At 46.5% G+C, this 18,047-nt stretch overlaps 1 protein-coding gene across 2 annotated transcripts in view; it reads right to left on the bottom strand.

The window, feature by feature from the left end:
* FBXW11 (F-box and WD repeat domain containing 11) overlaps window positions 1-18,047 on the bottom strand; it is a 544,060-nt gene that overhangs the window by 483,555 nt on the left and 42,458 nt on the right. The window lies entirely within an intron of this gene.

Raw genomic sequence — 18,047 nt, 5'->3', positions numbered from 1 at the left:
AATTTTTACTTGCGTACCTGAGAAACTGTTATGGAACTGCGATGGTGTCTGGTTGTGGACTGGGGACGGGGGTGGTGGCGGGGAGCTTACAGAGTGCTCCACCTGCAGGGCAGGACCGGGCGGGTGAGAAGGGAATCTACACATGTGGTGAATATGGCTGAGATCAAGCTCTGTACCTGGAATGTCAGGGGTATGCACACACCGGCTAGGCGCTACCAGATATATTCCTACCTTAAGCGTCACAAAATCGACATAGCGTTACTTCAAGAAACGCATTTAAATGCAGTAGAGGTGCGTGCTTTACACCGTAGGTGGCGTGGGCAGCTTTATGCCACTAACTACTCTTCATACGCACGAGGCGCCCTGTTGTGGGTTCGGCCTGGGACCCCCTGGGTGGTTATGGACACGCACATAGACCCTGAGGGTAGATATGTAGCAGCCCGGGGCAGGCTCGACGGCCAGCAGGTAGCATTAGTCTCCCTGTACTCCCCAAACACGGACCAAAGCAGCTTTTTCGCACGCCTCTCTACGACTCTGGCGGCCTGGCATGCAGCCCCATGGTTATTGGGAGGCGATTACAACTGCGTGCTAGACAACTCTCGACCGCTCCTTCCCACCCACAGCCAACACACCGGCGCATGGCACCACAAAGGCACTGTTGCGCTGGGCTGCACAGTGGGATCTACATGACGCCTGGCAGGTTCACAACCCCGCAGCAAGAGTGTATTCCTACCATTCTGGCGCACACAACCTACACGTGCGCCTGGATGGATTCATGGTGTCCACTGACCTCCTCCCCCTTGTTACTGACACATGCTATATGGGGCGTACTTACTCGGACCACAACCCACAATTGCTGGCCATCGCCTGGGAACGCCCACATCCACCCATCCCCACCTGGCGACTCCAGCCGGCGCTGCTGCTGGATGCAGCCTTTCGCGACTCTCTGCTCACGCAGACGGCCCAATACTTTGAGGAAAATACGAACACGGCGTCCTCTCCCCAGATTGAATGGGATGCCTTTAAAACAGTGATTAGGGGCCATTGCTTAGGTACATAGGGACACATGCAGCACCGACTGGAAAGCGTCCTTACACGATTAGAGACCGACCTACTTGATAGAGAACGGGATGCGTGGGTGGCGCAACGGACCAGCTGACAGAAGCACGAGCAGAGCATACGCGCCTTCTGGAGAGATTGCGCGTTCTTAACTATGCAGCTCACTCGGCGTGCACACACCATCTGAATGACAGACCTGGCAAATTACTGGCATGGTTGATATCGCGGGAGGACCGGACAGCCCCAGTGGCGGCGATACACGTGGAGGGGAGGGGCCTGCAGTACGCGCAACGCCACATCCACGAGGCGTTTACGGCACACTACGAAGCTCTGTACCGCTCCAGGCTCCGCGACCCCCGCCCAGATATAGTCGGATACCTGTCCCCCCCCCTCCAGATGCCGCAATTAACTATTGCGCAGCAGGATGAGCTTGGAGCCTCACTCACATCTGAGGAACTCCGTGACGCCATCTTTAATTTGTCTAATGGTAAAACCCCTGGCCTGGATGGGTTACCGGCCGAGTTTTACAAAGCTGGCTCAGACATTCTAGTGCCGAAACTCCTAAACATGTATACTGCAGCCGTGGAAGATACCGCTCTGCCTCCCACTCTAAGCGAAGCTACCTTGATATCCATACCCAAACCTGATAGAGATGCTACGCGACTGGGCTCCTATCGCCCCCTGGCCCTCCTTAACACTGACTATAAAATATTAGCATCCACAATTGCCCGAAGACTGGCACCTCTGGTCCCCCTCCTGGTGCACCAAGATCAGAATGGCTTTGTACCCACACGCCACACCTCCCATAACATACGCCGTCTATTCCGTATTCAGAAGTATGCTGTTCGGACTTGGCCTCGAGCGGGGTGTTTGGTGTTAGACCTGGAGAAGGCGTTCAACTCTGTCGAGTGGCCGTACCTGGGGGCGGTGCTACAGAAGTATGTCCTGGGAGGGGGCTATGTCGGCCATGGTGGACTTACTCTACCACGGACCGACTGTCCGAGTCCGCACTGGTAAACTGATCTCTGACACTGTCCGTGTCTGCAGAGGCACCAGACAGGGCTGCCCCCTGTCGCCACTGTTATTCTCCCTAGCTATGGAGCCACTAGCTACGATTCTCCGGTCGCGGGGGGACGAATAGGGGATACCACTGGCAGACGGTCTCCAAGTAGTTTCGCTGTATGCGGACGACCTGCTCTTATACGTCCGGGACCTGACGGCAATCCCAGATTTTCTCGCGGACATTTTCCAAGTCTTTGAGGAGATGTCGGGCCTACGGGTCAATTGGTCTAAATCGGGAGCTTACTCCTTCAACCCGGACACACCTGAAGCCGACATACACCTCGGCGGAGCAAGGCTGCAGTGGTACCCCACCACATTCCGCTATCTGAGCATACAAATCTATCGGAATCCAGCAGATATCCTAGACGGGAACCTGATGAGAGCGATTGCTTCTATCCGCGCCCAGATTGGCTTTTGGAAGACCCTACCCCTAAACGTGCCTAGCCGTGTAGCACTGGCCAAGATGATAGTCCTGCTGCGACTATTGTACTACTTCTCCAATATTCCGACTTATGTCCCCACTAAAATATTTCGGGACATTGAGGTCCTGCTTCGTGGCCACGGGCCGACCCCGCGTAGCCCTGGCCAAATTATATATACCTACCGCCTCAGGAGGCCTAGCGATTCCCAACATGGAATTGTATTACTTGGCGGCGCAACTGCAGTGGGTGTCGGGATGGCTTAGCGGTAAGCAACTAGAAGACACAGCCTCGGATATAACTGTATGGACCCAGGCGCAGATCTGCGCATTATTCCACCCCCTGGCACGACCCCCTTGTCCTTCCCAGCTACACCTAGCGGTAGCACGCAAGTGCTTCCTCCGCTGCTTGCGCCTCACCCGGACCACGACACCATATGCTCCGATAATCCCTCTCCAGGCCACCCCTGGGGCGACGGGTGCATTGGCGGAGACCCAGTTGGCAAGCTGGACGCGAACGGGAGTGGAGACACTGGGTGACCTCTACGCTGAGGGCGAGCTACTCTTCTTTGAGAACCTCGCCGCAAACATGGACCTTCCTGCCGGGCAATTCCTACTACATGCAGCTATAGTACGCACGCTGACCACCCCCTGGGGAGATATCACAGAGGAACCACTGATGCATCAATTCATGCAATATCTACATGTCATGGGCAACGGCTCTCATGTTATACACTGGCTGGCGCAGGCCCTCTTGGCACACACGCAACCTTCACTCGCGCAATTGAGGGTGAGATGGGCGACTGACAGAGGCAGAGAGTGGACGGACAAAGAATGGGGGAGAATATTGCTGGGGCCGACCAATATTCCACGCAACCCCCGTTTTAAGCTTATCCAGCTGTACATTCTACATCGGGCTTATCTCACACCTGACAAAATCAACAGATACTTCTCCCTCACAGATACAGCCTGCCAGAGCTGCTCCCTAGTGGGGGCGGATCTCTTACACATGCTCTGGTATTGCCCCAATATTCAATCGTACTGGGAAGAGGTCAAAGCTACACTCACACAATGCACCGGCGAACATGTGCCGCACACATGGGAAGCCTGTATACTGGGGCTTTACAAATACACGAAGTTGAACAAGGTGCCGACACGGTTCTGGGACATGGGTCTCATTACAGCCAAATGCCTACTCACCAAACATTGGAAGACTGCTACCCCCCCCCGCACATCCGACACTGGCACACATCCTTCATTAACTGGGCACGGGCAGAGAGTGCAGTGCTCTGCCGGGAGGAAACAGCGGGCCACCGGAAGTTCCCTATTGCACAGGCTTGGGACGCTTTCCTTAATTCCTTTCAGCGAGCTTGCCAGGAACGCGAGGCGCACTGAGATGACATGACTGGCCGCAGCTGCACAGACGCGAGACGTGCCGGAACTCTGTGTCCCTCGCCACACCCCCCTCTGTCTCCCCTTCGCTCCCCCCCTTCACCCCCCCTCCCCCGTCTGGCTGCCACTACACCCATACCATTACTAACACTTTGGCTTCTCGCTCACCCGCTACGACCGCAAGCGCACCACACTGTGCCCACGCGCACACTCTTCCCCTAATCACTCTCGCCACCTGCCCCGCCACCAATGACAACTCACTGCCCTCCCCCCCCCGAGCTCACTAGCTACAGACCTCTCATCGCATACCACGCTGATAACACTGCAGTTCTCTCACTCCCGCCCCGCTGTTACTCCACAGTTGCGCTTATACCTATTGTTGTTTACGCATCGGTCATGTTCCCCGACCGAACCCTATATTGCCATAGACAGCGACATTACACATACAGTGACACTGCTACGAGACAACACATGCCTTACGGCATGATGCACTCCCGACGAGACAACATCAGGTCCTCCCCTGTACACGCACACTGCGCGCCATGGTGAGGACGGATCCACCTCCCCTCCCTGACGCTGAAGGATTGACCATGGGAGCTAAATTGCGCCACCGCTGTGTGCACCCTCATGACTACTATTGGGAGACGCCATGGGTATTAGGCTGTCTAATATCCCAGCCCTGACTGTAATGGCCATGCTCTGCTGTCACCAGCGAAGCGAGCTCATTTCCTTGCATTAGTGAGCTATACTACTATTCACGCGCTCACTTCATAGCGACCCTACACATATAGAACTTTCAATCCCTCGGCAACCTGTCCACACCATACCTAGTATTTACCTCTGTCACAGCACACACTTTGTGGATATAGGTTGCTGCCCGGATATTATAAAACGTCACGGACGCGCTGACGAGCCTACATGGCTTATTGCAGAAAATGGGAAAATGTATGGACCTACTACTCCATTGTGCTAAGTACTATACCATGTCCGCATGTTCTCCTTACACTACGCCGCCGGACCCCCGGGTTGTCGGCTGAATGGCTGTGTCATCTTACCCAATACTCCCTGTTTAACAACCATTGCGGCCGGCCCTATGGGTTGTAGGCTAAACGCTGTGTGAATACGAGATGGACTGTCTGGAACAATAAATGTCTTTAAAAAAAATTAAAAATGGAGGGGCTACCAAGCAAACGACTACTGGAAAGAGTAAGGAAAAAGCATACTACAAAGGGTTAGTGACAATCCGCAACACAAACTGTCTGAAGGAGATGCCCGCCTCACCTTTCTTTCCTACAGGACTCTACTGTATTAGTCCTTAGAGCCACAACCAATTAAGAACCGGTCAATACCGGGAGTACTCGTTTTTACACTACCAAAGCTGCACTGACCTGGACACTGGACAGCAGGCATGCCATTAATGGATAATGCAGTCAACAATATTGGTGGCACTCGCTGATCTAATCTTATGGGTTCATCAGATTTAAAGCAACACTTTTACATCTTTAGCAAATATATCCCACCTAGAAAAAGTCACAAAATTTAAGGATCTGAGCAGACAACTGCAGATTTTAAGAGCTTTAAGCTGTACTTTTTGATATCTCAGTAATCACGAAAGTAAGATAAATAAAAAGAGTTATAATAGCCAACATCCAGCCAAGTGAAACCGCACTGCAATAGACCATCTAAATTCTTAACTATGAAATTTGTGGTTTCACTTCAGCCTTGTGTATTGCCATTTTATTTTCATTCTACTGTCCTGGCATAGGACTGGAATTTCTCCACCTCTTCGAGTAGACCCATGCACTGCTTGTGCGTTTTCGGTTTTTGTTGCATAAAATCAATAAAACGTTTTTTAAAACAAAGGCTATGAGATTTGTATTCAATTAGATTCCATTTCATAAAGCTTATGCTGCCGATTCTTTTTCGAAATCTTGAGTGGTTACAAATTAAATGCTACTGTCTGGAAACTGCTGTGCATGACAGCAAAGAGTTGTGTTCTGCTTCAAACTAAAAACATAATATAATCAATACATTGAATAATATAATATATGAATAAAGGCGGGGGGTCTGTGTAGCCAAATATAATAACTTCATATTGTTCGCAAAGAGAATACAGTGCATAACATTAGTGCATTATTCACCACTAACACTGGCTCATTTAGATTTCAGCTGAAAAAACATTTGATTATCCTGTTACTATCTGAAAGCACAACTAGAAACTTTCACTTCAGTTTAATAAGTGAGTTTTTGGTATACTCTCCTGCACCGATTCCCTACATTTCAATTTAAATGAGATGATTTGGCTAAACATTATAGTCAATTCCCAAATGTGTAATGTTAATCCCAGATATACCAAGGGAAGAGAGCTGATCGTCCAAAAGCAACAGATATAATGGGGCAACAATTTATTCTACCAATCTTCACTCTTCCAAGCAAACCACAGACAAAGACTGTCTGCAATGATTGTATTTTTATAATTTCACATCAAGTGTAAAGGTTTTGCAGAACCAGCTAGTTAATAGGACATCTTCCTTCCAATTTTACATCTCGAAGTTACAGACTGCATATTGAACGGTGCATAGGCTAGAATTGCAGAACAAACTTGGGAAAAACTTCGTAGACCAAGGAACAACACTCTGATTGTTATGCAGGATGCAATCAAATGAGAAATGGCAGTCTTGGCTGCTGCTCTAGCACGCATAAATTTACCAATAGGCAATAAGAGCCAACAAGTATACATAAACTTTTTGATTAGGTCAACATTCAACCTCTAAGCCAGTCTAATATAGTTGATTGCAATTTCTACTTAGTCAGCCAAGGAGAACTCTAAATAAATATGGTATGGAAAGTAATCTCCTAGTTCATAGCATTAGGACTAACTGTAGAGCACAGTTTTAAAAAAATGCATAGGGCACTTAAAAAGGGAGATCTGCAGAGACTATGAAGGCTTAATAGATGGGAACAGACAAATTGTTGCCTGTATAAAAAAAATTGTATTTATCAATGGGCTTGAATAGTGGTACACAGACCCCAGTGGTAGGAATTAACACAAGTGGGTAGTATTCTAGCAAAGTGGAATCAAAGAACTAAAACCACTGCCTCTGGGGATTATGATCATTTGTGTGTGCAATTACTGCGTTGTTCACGGTTTTACCATATAGTTACAAATTTTACAAAGTGTTTAAGAGTAGCCAGAAAATCGCAAGCTGTTAAACCTCCGTTCTGAGTAACTAGCAACGTGCAATGAATCCATTTCCATGAAAAAAAATCTTAAGGATTGAATTTAGACAGTATATATAAAAACAATCATTTAAAAAGTCTGGAAATAAACCATCTAAAATATTAGAAACCGCAATAAATAAAAGAAATAAAACAATGGGGCAAAAGGGGTAAGGAAAGTACAGGTCTTGTAGCTTTTCAGGTCTCGCCTGCATTTCAGCGCATGCGCTGCATGCTGGCGAGACATGTTGAGAGAGAGGGATTTGAGTAAAGGGCATTAAGCCCGCCCCTCATTTCCATTGGCTAGCGTCACCTGCCATTGGAAATGAGCTGTTTGCGTTGCCTCCCTTTCGCCTTTTGGTCCGGCCCATCCGAACTGGATCGCCTGCTTCACAGCTATCGTGAAGCAGTTTCCTGTCGCAAGGAGGCATGTTATATAAACAAGCATTGCGATCCAGTCCAGATGGGCCGTCCCAAAAGGAGATAGGGCGGTGTGTGTTTCTTTTTGCATCGTGCTTTCACTTTAAAGTGAAAGCGCGATGCAAAAATAAACAGCAGGAATGGCGAGCGCTTGGTTTTCTTGTTTAAACTTCTCTCAAACGTCGCCCTAGCATCAGTCTGGGGTTACCCCAGGAGGTGGAAACGTGACAACAACTCACGTAAGTATGAACAATAGTCGCTCACTCGGGATAAACTCTGTCTCGCGAGGAGATGCAGCTCTTAAAGGGCCTGGTTTGCAGAAGAGGGGTATAATGAATCTCCAAACACGAACCCCTCTGCTCATCGACAAACATCCACACGCCAAGTGTCTGCACACACACGAAGTGCCTTAGAAGTGATGGGGACAGGTGGGCACCATAGGTGTACAAAGTCCCAGAGACCTAAAATAAACCATAGCCCTGGCCAGGGTTGTTCGGACCGGTGACCCAAGGCTGGATGCCAGGGGCAGGCTTATACGGGGGCGGGGGTCCAAGTGCAAGAGAGGTAGCGGGCCCTTCGACCACCCTTTCCCCTCATACAGACTGTTCTGTGTGTCCCTCTTCCTCACAGCATGTCTCCTCCTCAAACCACAAGCCCCCCATTCCTCACAGCACATGTATTTAATTTATTCCCTTTTTACAGGAGTTGCGTTGCGGAGATTTTCACATAACGGCGTCACTTCCTCACACTATATGCACGGCATCTCTCCCCTTTACACTATGCGCCTCTCCTTCACACATCCCACACTCACACCACATGTGCGTCTTTACCTCTCACTCACCTTGCCTCCATCCTAGCACCTTTCTAATTAACCCCACAACCTTGATGGCCGACTCCCCGAGATACGTGCCTTGTGCTCGCACACATTTCTCCTACACGCCCCCCACGCTAGGCTTATCTCACCTTAGTTCCTCACCTCGCTTGCCCCAGACCCCTCCCCCCAAACCCGTCGCCTCATGTCACACACTGCACCCTACTCACTGCATCAAGCATCTGCGCACGAACCCCATCGCCTCGCAAAGCTCACGCACACGTCCCATCTCACTTTAGCTTCCTATCTCCCTCGTGCTCTTGAACAGGTACTTCATACGTCACATCTCACTCTAGCCTCTCACATATCTCATCCTACCTCCCTCTGACTCTTCCCCCTGACCTCACCTTCACATGGCATCTCACACTAGCACCCTCACACACCCCTGCCCCTCACAGGTCACATCTCCCACTAGCTCCCTCACACACCCGACCCCCTTCCACATCACATATCTCAGACCAGCTCACTCACAAACCCTTGCCCCCTCCTGTCACATCTCCCACCAGCTCCCTCACACAATCCTGCCCCCTCACATCTGCCCTCATCCCACCCTTGTTTATGATCCCTTCACCACCGTGAGCTCTCCACACACCATTCACATTACGTGACACATCTCCCTCAGAGCCGCCTCCCGCTCCTCTCTCCCTCAAGGCCCCCATCATTCCCTCCCTCCCCCTCCACGCACGCACAGAAACACAGATGGAGGGAACAACCTTCCAGATGGGGAGACGGAGCAAAAGAGGAGGGAGGAAATATACTGGCAGAGGAGAGGAATTAAGGCTCAGGCAGCTGGGCCTACGGGGGCAGGAGGGTGGGGGTGAGGGGACAGGATAGAGCGACCTTATAGAGGGGTGAGAGAAGGTGGGGTATACTTGGAAAAGAGAATTAAACCACAATCAGCTGGTTTAGTGCAGAGGCTCACACAGGGAGGGACAGAACAACATGTCAGAGGAGTTAGGGGAGGGGAAGAAACAATGAGAAAGAAACAAGGGAAAGAAGCATTTGCAATGTATTCACGTCTCGCATTTAAGTGAGTTTAAGGTATTGGCATTGTAAATGACAATGCCTTTTATTTAGGTTTTAAAAACCAAAATAAAAAGGCATTGTCATTTGCAATGGCTCAAACTTGTGTAAATGAGAGACCTATTGACTACCACAGCCCAGAATCTAAGAAGCAGAAGATGATGGCATGGAAGAAAAGGTAAGCACATAACAATGGTGTGGTGGAGACAGCGTCACAAAGAAAAGTGGGGAAAGAAAAAGGGAGGGGAGTCCTACAGTCCTCAAGGGGATGGAGAAAGGAAAGGGAACGCAAAATGAGTGGGGATTGGAAAAATAAATATAAGGAGGTGTTTCAACCCCTACCCCCAAAGACAAAAACAAGCTCTACAATAAAAAAAAATAAACTGTGGAGAAAAGAGAGGAAGGTTCAAGATGACCTGGTTAACAGCAATGAAAAAATAGCAGTCAAAAAAAAAAAGTTAGGGCAAAACAAACTCAAGCAAAAGGCTTTTTAGGAAAACAAGAGCATTTACCAGGTTTGGTAAATCACTTGAGGAATAACATCGGAGCAAAGTGGATTATGTAACTGGGTCTTCAGAACCATTTTTGCCAGTTCTGGTTTTCTTTTCTTTTTTGAGGAATAACATCGGAGCAAAGTGGATTATGTAACTGGGTCTTCAGAACCATTTTTGCCAGTTCTGGTTTTCTTCTGATTGCCAAACAACCATTTTTCACATCCCAGAGTTATGCACACAAGTGCAGATTCTCATTTAACAAAGATCGAATAATCGCAGTTTCTGCCCCTGGCTAGTAATTCTTGACTTCTCTTATTTAGCCTTTGCAATCCTCTCATTTCACATCGGGGTACACCTTGACTGACTCAAGAAGAGAGTTAAGAATTACCTTCAATGAAACATCTTACGCATAGCCTGTAGACTCTTTTGTATTATCAACTTTAAGGTAAACTTCTACAAGACTGGTGTTCGCAGGTATAGCCAAGAAGGCACTGGTAGGTGAAAACACCCCAGGCCCCATATATATTTTCATATACACACATGTACATTCAACAATGCCGTATTTCCATTCAGCATTGCCATTAGGAATACACACTGCAAAAAAATTGCCGTCTTTGGATGGATAGATATATATATAGATATATATATATATATATATATATATATATATACACACACACACACGCACACACACAAACACACACACACAAAAGGAGAGACGCTGTGTTATGATAAGATGTGAAGATGTGAACATAGTTTTTAAGACCATTGGTCATTTTGAAAATACAACATAGTTACTTGGAGGAACGAGGAAGGACTCCGCCATATACATCTACTCTCTTCCGGTCACAACAGTCAATAAGTTGTAAAATTACTTTGGGAAGCAGACTGCGCCTAGAGAGACAAAGAAATGGAGAGGTGCGTGCACCACGTCACAGAAGAGAAGTTGACCGGGGCACCCACGGATTCTGCCTGCACCCCTCAGAGTAAGTCCCGGGTCCAGTTTGGATCAGTGTCAAGTCACCCCCCCCACTGTGATCCCCAGAGACCAGATCAGCAGGAATCTCTACTTTCCGTCATTTACTTCCAATCCACAAACCTGTCTGACCCCCGTCTCCACCTCGCGCCAGGATACAGACAACAAAGGCAGGGATGGGTGCAAAGCACCACCCCCCGGCCCCCAATTCAGCCTCGCCTCCTCCTCCCCAGTCGCATGGTGGCTAGAGCCTGGCGAAGTTAATGTACAAAAGGGAACATAAAGCGCTAAGAGCAGCTCAACTATCGAGCCTCTCCTCCGCGATACACGAGGCGGAACAATCCCGCCGCCACCTTCTTAAAAGAGTCCCTGCATAAAGGAGGGAGCCAGGACTTCTAAACTCCAGCCCTCCGGCGTGATTCCCTTCTGGATGGAGAGTGGAGGGGTGCAAATGTGCATTCGCCTTCGCGTGAAGCACACGTGGGAGATCGCAACATTATTGGAAGATAGCGCCTTCCATCACTGAGAGCGAATCGCGGCGGTCTTTATTGTGCAGTTGGGAGTTGGTTTTGATGGCTCGACCTCTTATTCCGTTACTCAAGGATTTTGAGGGCCGGCCGGGCTAAGGAAACCTGGGCAACACCATTGGAAGATGATGAAAACCACTGCCGCTTTTTTTCTATCGCGACTGAATGTTTCTGCACGCCTTACAATCCACTCTCTGTTCCTTTGTCTGCCAGATATTCGTTAAGATATTTTATTAAAAGGTGAGCAGGAATTTTCAAAGTTTGATAGCATTATAAAAAATGTTATTCGATTCCCATTTTATTTGGAAGTTTATCTAGTTGAAATATTCCCTTTATTCTGTAGTAAGTGGACCGTTTTATTCGTATTAATACGCTTGCAATGTTTGTCAATGCCCAGTGGGTCAGGCAATGTTTAAAAACACAATAGTGATGCCTAGTGTCCTTTTACTGCCACGGGAAGTGCACAATTAGGCGATGCTGTGATCCCGGGTGCACATTTCTGGTCGGAAAGCAGAAAGTTCATGGTTTCACAGTGGGGGGTCGCTGCCCTATAATAGGTAACACATGGGAAGCTCTAAATAAATAACTTCATTTTGTGAGGCTGTCATTAAATAAAAAAAATTTAAAAAGAAACATGCTCACCGCTGGGCCATTTAGCACTCCGCGGCCCCGATGACTTCAGAAAGTTGTGCGTTACATGGAACACGGGTCCTGAACTCAATGAAAGCTTCCGGCAGCCGAGTGATTGGGAATACATACAGCATGAGGGAAGGTAAAAAAAACATTTAAACATTTTTTAAAAACCACGCCCGCGAGTGGTGTGCGCGCGCCACAGGGAGGCATAGGTTTTAAATTATTGTCCCCGTGTCTGGGCACGATAATTAAAAACATATGGGCTTCGGTGCGCGTAACAGACACCAATAGGCCGTGGGCAGAGCAATGCGCACGCCTTTGGCCTATTGCGTGCTCTGTTAAAAAAAAAAAAACACAAGGACACAAAGCCCAATAGCGGAACCCAAAAGGAAAAGCACAAGAACGAGCGTGTGCTATTCCAGGGTCAGTTTTCAAACCCCGGACAAATTGGTGTCGCCTGCTTTAGCACTGCTGCAGTGCAACCCAGGGCGCGAACCCTAAAAGGGGGCATTTCTGAAACGTAGAGACTCAGGGTAACCAAGGTGGTGTCGTTTGGTTAATTATCAAGAATGACTTGCTAACATCAAGTTATAGACAGTTACTCTTATATTTATGCGACAGACATCTTGGGCACTTCCGGCCAAAGTTCTACTACGCCACATTGCCACAGTTCTGATAGAAACAGTACGCCCTCCACATTCATGCATGAATAGGCCTAAAGCACGTGAGAAGTGCACCAAAACTGTACTCATGCAAAGATCACATTGACTTCATACAGTCAATGTACTGACCAGTTCCAAAGCAGGCGATAAGCCCATCCACACAAGTGAGAGAGAACACAGAGCGGCAAGACTTTTGTTAATTCTCAGTGATCCTGAACTTTTGATCTCAGAAACTTGATATAATTCTATGATTTTAGCCAATGTTTGATAAATGCAAGGCATCTGGGTAAGCAGAAGTAGTAGGATCCAAGCAAGCCACGACACCTGGAACTGTCTTTCACTATTAGAAACGCCTTGGTTTGGGTAGGTTTTCCTAGATGAAGCAGGCTTTGGGGCCCATATATCACAACTACATCCCAGAAAAGACTTAAATACGAAGAAAAAATGTTGATATTTCTATGCTGGTTATGGGGCTTTTCCTGACGTGGGTGATAGGTTAACCCGCGTAACTGGGGTACCGTTTTTATTGGGAGCAGTGAGAAAACCTAGAATAATAAAACAATTGTTGAACCTCTTTCCATTTTAGGTTTTCAAATTTAAGTTACTGTGCAAGAAAGAACATATTATGAGAAACGTCCTCTGAAAACAAAATTATGGGTTAACCCAAATTCAGAGACAAAGAACCACTAATCCTAAAGTCGGTGGGCACATTCAAACAAACATGAACAGCTTTCCTTTGAACCCATTTTCATTCATACATTTTTCCTCAAGAATTGATGCATGGTTGTACACAATGAAAAATGTTAAGCTGAGGCTCCGTTAATGGCTCTGGGTATTGCTGGTTTATGGACAAAAACTATCATCCTGTGACTGTAAGAGTTTATCGGATCTACAGTATATTACTTTTGTAAGTAGTGCATAGGGGTAAACAAATTACAGATAGTCATTTTTTTCTATGTTTCCTACTTTCATTCGTTTTTAGGTCTTGCCTGGCATTGCAGCGCGTATGCGCTACTCGCTCTGCGAGGGCTTCTTGGAGTCCATATACTTTTAGAAACTCAATCTCGCTCCGCCCGTAATTTCTATTAGTGTGCGTCATTTTGTGTCCCTGATTATTGTAAACTGTGTGTTCTGATTGTAAAGGAGGTTTTTTTTGTCCCTCCTGGTTACCACCCTGTCCTCTTTTTGCCCCGCCCACTTGGACTGGATCTTTTACCCCGCGGCGTGACACAGTGTCTTCTAATTACTGGGTGAGCACTCTTTTCATTCGCCAATGGTGTGGCAAAAGCTTCTTAGGTCTTGCTGAGGACAGCGCTTGTTTAAGTATTTAGCCGTGAAATTTGCAGTTTTTCGAACCAGCTGCAGTGCCCGCAGCATGTACAGAGGAAGGCGTTTTGAAGCAGGTGTCTGCGCCCGTTTAAATAATTAGCCGCGCATTTTGCTTTCACCGCGCTTGTTCTGCCTGCCGTGTATGCTTGTTCTTGGGACGGCTGGGAGGCCCCTGTATCATCGGACACACATTTACGCAGACCTGTGCGCCATCATCAATCCTCACCAAAGTGTCCTTCTGAGCTGCCAGGCGCAACTCGAGCCCAGCGCCCCTTCACCATTTAATCAGACCCACTTGCATTTTTTCTGCCTGCCTTATATTGCCGCGAGGCAGGGACAGCCCATGGGCGCACAGGGAGTGGCAGAGCTGCAGCAGCCAGGCCAGCTCCTGGGTTCCACTGCTTTGGCTGACTTTTTCTACACTGCCAAGCTAGGCGCGCTGTGCCTCGCAGCTGCTTCCCTCTTGCTGCCCCGCTGGTGATATCGAACGGCTCAAACAACGGCAGCAGTAGCCCCGGCTCCCCGGCAAATGATTGAAGACCATGTCGTTGTTTGCATCTGTGAAAGCTAGATTTGTTAAAAGTGGTGTCTGCTTTTCATCCGTACCCCCTCGCTCCCGTTTTGATTTCCCCATCCCTTTGTTCAAGCCCTCTCCCGTTCTCCGTGTTTTCCATCCTCCCCCTCCCGTTCTGTTGCCTGTGTGCTTCTCCCCTGCCACCTCCATGATGCCCTTGCCCTCTTAACACTATGCTTTAAACTACTACACAGCTAACAGATAATATTCTAACATACAACCACAACATATCACATACGTACACTAAATACTTAGCTATAACACAATGCCATTAGCAATGTAAATGGCTTTAACTTAAACAAAGGCAAGACCTATTGCATTTCCAGTGCTCGTTTTTAGCTTTCAGCCATTCTGCACAGCAACCCACTGCTGTAAAACATGGCTAATCACATTGACAAAGCCAAGTCCTTTGATAGATGAGACCTATTGGCATTGTCAATGCTGGTTTATTTCAACCATTAGTTTATTTGGGAAAATCATGAGACATCTACAATTGTCCCTTGCAGAATTCCTAATTTTGTCTACATTACAAAAATGTACAGCTTTCCTGGTTTACTCATGGGTTCACACCTCTTTCCCACACTAACTGCAAAAGTATAGTGATGCCCACTTAACAAAATTGCAAACCTTCGGTGAAAAAAATGTCTTTCTTTCTACAACTCAGCATTTCCAAAATGGCAATATTAGCACAGCACAGCAACCTTTTCGCTGTGGCCTATTTTTTGGGGAGGAATGCACGTTACACAGCGTCTCTCCCTCACCCCCACTTTTTTTTTTTTAAATAAACCAAATTGCTATATTTTCAAGGGACTCAATGCTGAGTACCTTTAGAATCCCCAACTGGTTAGGAAATAAAAAAGGGGTTGTCATTTCGATGGGAAAAAAAAAATATCGGGAAGGATTACGGCAACCCGTCATCAAAAACCAAACAAGCATTGGCAAAAATGGGGTGGAGTGAATATCGATGTTATTAAAAAGCACTATAGAGCCACCAACGCTGGCCGCTTCATAGCACTTTTCTCCCTTCTGTTGCAGAGGGTGAAACAGGGACAGGAGGGTAGGTGGATATTAAGGAGAAACCGGGAAGGGAGAAGAAACAGGGAGAGGCGGGGATGAGTTAAAAGAGAAAAATCAGAGGAAAAAAAAAAAAAAAAAAAAAAAAAGGAGCTAGGACACCACCAGCATTGACTGCCCCATAGCACAGAAATAGTACTTGGATCACAGCATGGGCAACGGCTGGCCAGAGCAGAGGGACACTAATCACACCCAATTAATCTGTACTTGGTCTGTGTGTCACAGAAAAAGCGATGCATAGCAAGAGCTGCCCATTTAGAAGGCAGGAAAGAAGACTGAAAATAATGCCAACGAATGGTAAACAATGGGAGGTTTCCAGGTCCATTATTGAACGCAAGAGACTCGCAAGCGAATGCGCATCCTCATGCCGGCGAGATCTAAGAAGCGTTCAGCATGAGGAAGGCAGTAGCTTCAGTACAAAAAGAGGTTAAGAGAGTAATTCACAGGCAAAGAGAATTAATAGAACATTAACATGTTAACTAGCAAATGCCATTACTCAAAAATCGGCAATACTATACCACCCAGGAAGAAAGGGCGGTGCAACAGATATGGCTTTTTAGTTGGTGCTTATAATAAACTAGACCTAGCCAGCATGCAGCAGACATTACGTTTAAGAAATGTTGCATTTCCACACCTTTCAATTTTTCGGGCAGGATGAGAAGTTACTGGAGCCAGTGTGTGGGACTAATGTGGTCCACAAAAGGTTTCAATAAGCAATCCTGGTTCTATTTACTCTAACTATCTTCTTTGTTGTTTTCATGTTCTTCAGCTAGCCCAAGATACTAGGACAGAATGACTGCTTCAGAATTCCTCAAGGAAAACAGAAGCCTGAACGTTACCTGATATTATGAAAATTGCTGCAAACATAATAGTTTTAAATTAGCTCCAGTCAAAGTGATATGCCAGTTGGTAGCCCTCTCAATTACTTGATCAGTATCCAAGTACTGGTAAATATGCAATGGAACAAGTCTTGCATTGAATACTCTAAATTTGCACATAGGGCTGGAGTATTCACACGCTTGCAAGCACTTCTTCACAATTCACTGAAGGTATCCATTGAATACATGCTATCCAAACCTCCGTTATTAGCCAACCACTACTACCAAACGGGCTCACCTCATTCAAACTTAAATTTTCTTTATCAATGTTTGAATGTGAGATTGTAATTCTGTACACTCATCTTTTCACCTATTTGTGACTGTTACTTCAGTGTGATAGGAATTGTCCAGTGGATCAGACTAAAGCCATTCCTTCTGAATACAGGCCGTATATCTGTTGTCTTCCTAAGTAAACAGAAGACACTTTCTTAAACCTACACTCGTCTTAAACCGGTTATGTCAAAACAGCTTACTGGTAAAAGGGTACCTAAGCTTTAAAATTTCATTTAAGAAAATACCCCCGTCAAATTCAAAAAGGAAAAACTAATTCAAAAATAAGTTAAAGGCAGCTGCCACTGCAGTTGACATATGCAAGTTAGTAAGGCAACACATTTTAGCACATTGGAAGACGGTCACCTTTCAAAGTTTTTCAACATGTCCATATAAAATTTACAGTTTAGCACTGGTGCAGAAGTAAAGATTAGACACCTGTTTAATAAACGTGTAAACGTGCAACCTAGTACCATCAAAAAGAGGAAAGGATACCAATGATTCCTCTACAAGTTGCATGTAGATAGTGATATATTGCATCCCAATTAGGACTGCCTTTTAGAACGCAATGTTGAGGTGCACGGTCTTTGATTGCATTAGTGCTCATGGCACCATTGTTGTGTCACTGATTAGAACTGATAAGTTCAGAAAAACACTTCAGACAAATAGAATAATAGAGACAGCCAGAAGAGTAGTCCAACAACAACAACAAAAATCACATTCAGGAAGTTTTAAAGAAAAAGGTGATCAGTCTCATATGCCAGGTTTAGAACCTTTGCCATCTTGGGCCTTCTACAAAGAATCTTCAAAAATTATGTTTAAGTCTTAACTCACAAGAATTAAAATAAATTGTGCCCACTGTGTATGTGAATACCTACCATGTACACAGCTATTTCACTACAAGCTTGAGGAAGTCAATTGTTACACTAAACCTATCAAAGCCATTAACTGGTACAGTGAGAGTAGTGCAGCCTGTTTTAGTAATCAAGTTAATAAATAAAAAACGTAGAAATAAAAAGTGCATTAAGATCGAAGTTACTAAAGCACATTCTTTTAGAAATTACATTTGGAAATCACATGCAAAGATTGAAAGGACTTTGTTCAGCTTAGTCGCTACGCTCTACACTGACACGCAGTCAAGAGCAAACGCCACTGATTGTCAATAT

This window comes from Lissotriton helveticus, chromosome 7 (assembly GCF_964261635.1).
Source record: "Lissotriton helveticus chromosome 7, aLisHel1.1, whole genome shotgun sequence".
Lineage (NCBI taxonomy): Eukaryota > Metazoa > Chordata > Amphibia > Caudata > Salamandridae > Lissotriton > Lissotriton helveticus.
The sequence above is the reverse complement of the archived record's forward strand: the minus strand, read 5'-3'. Positions and strand labels throughout refer to the sequence as shown.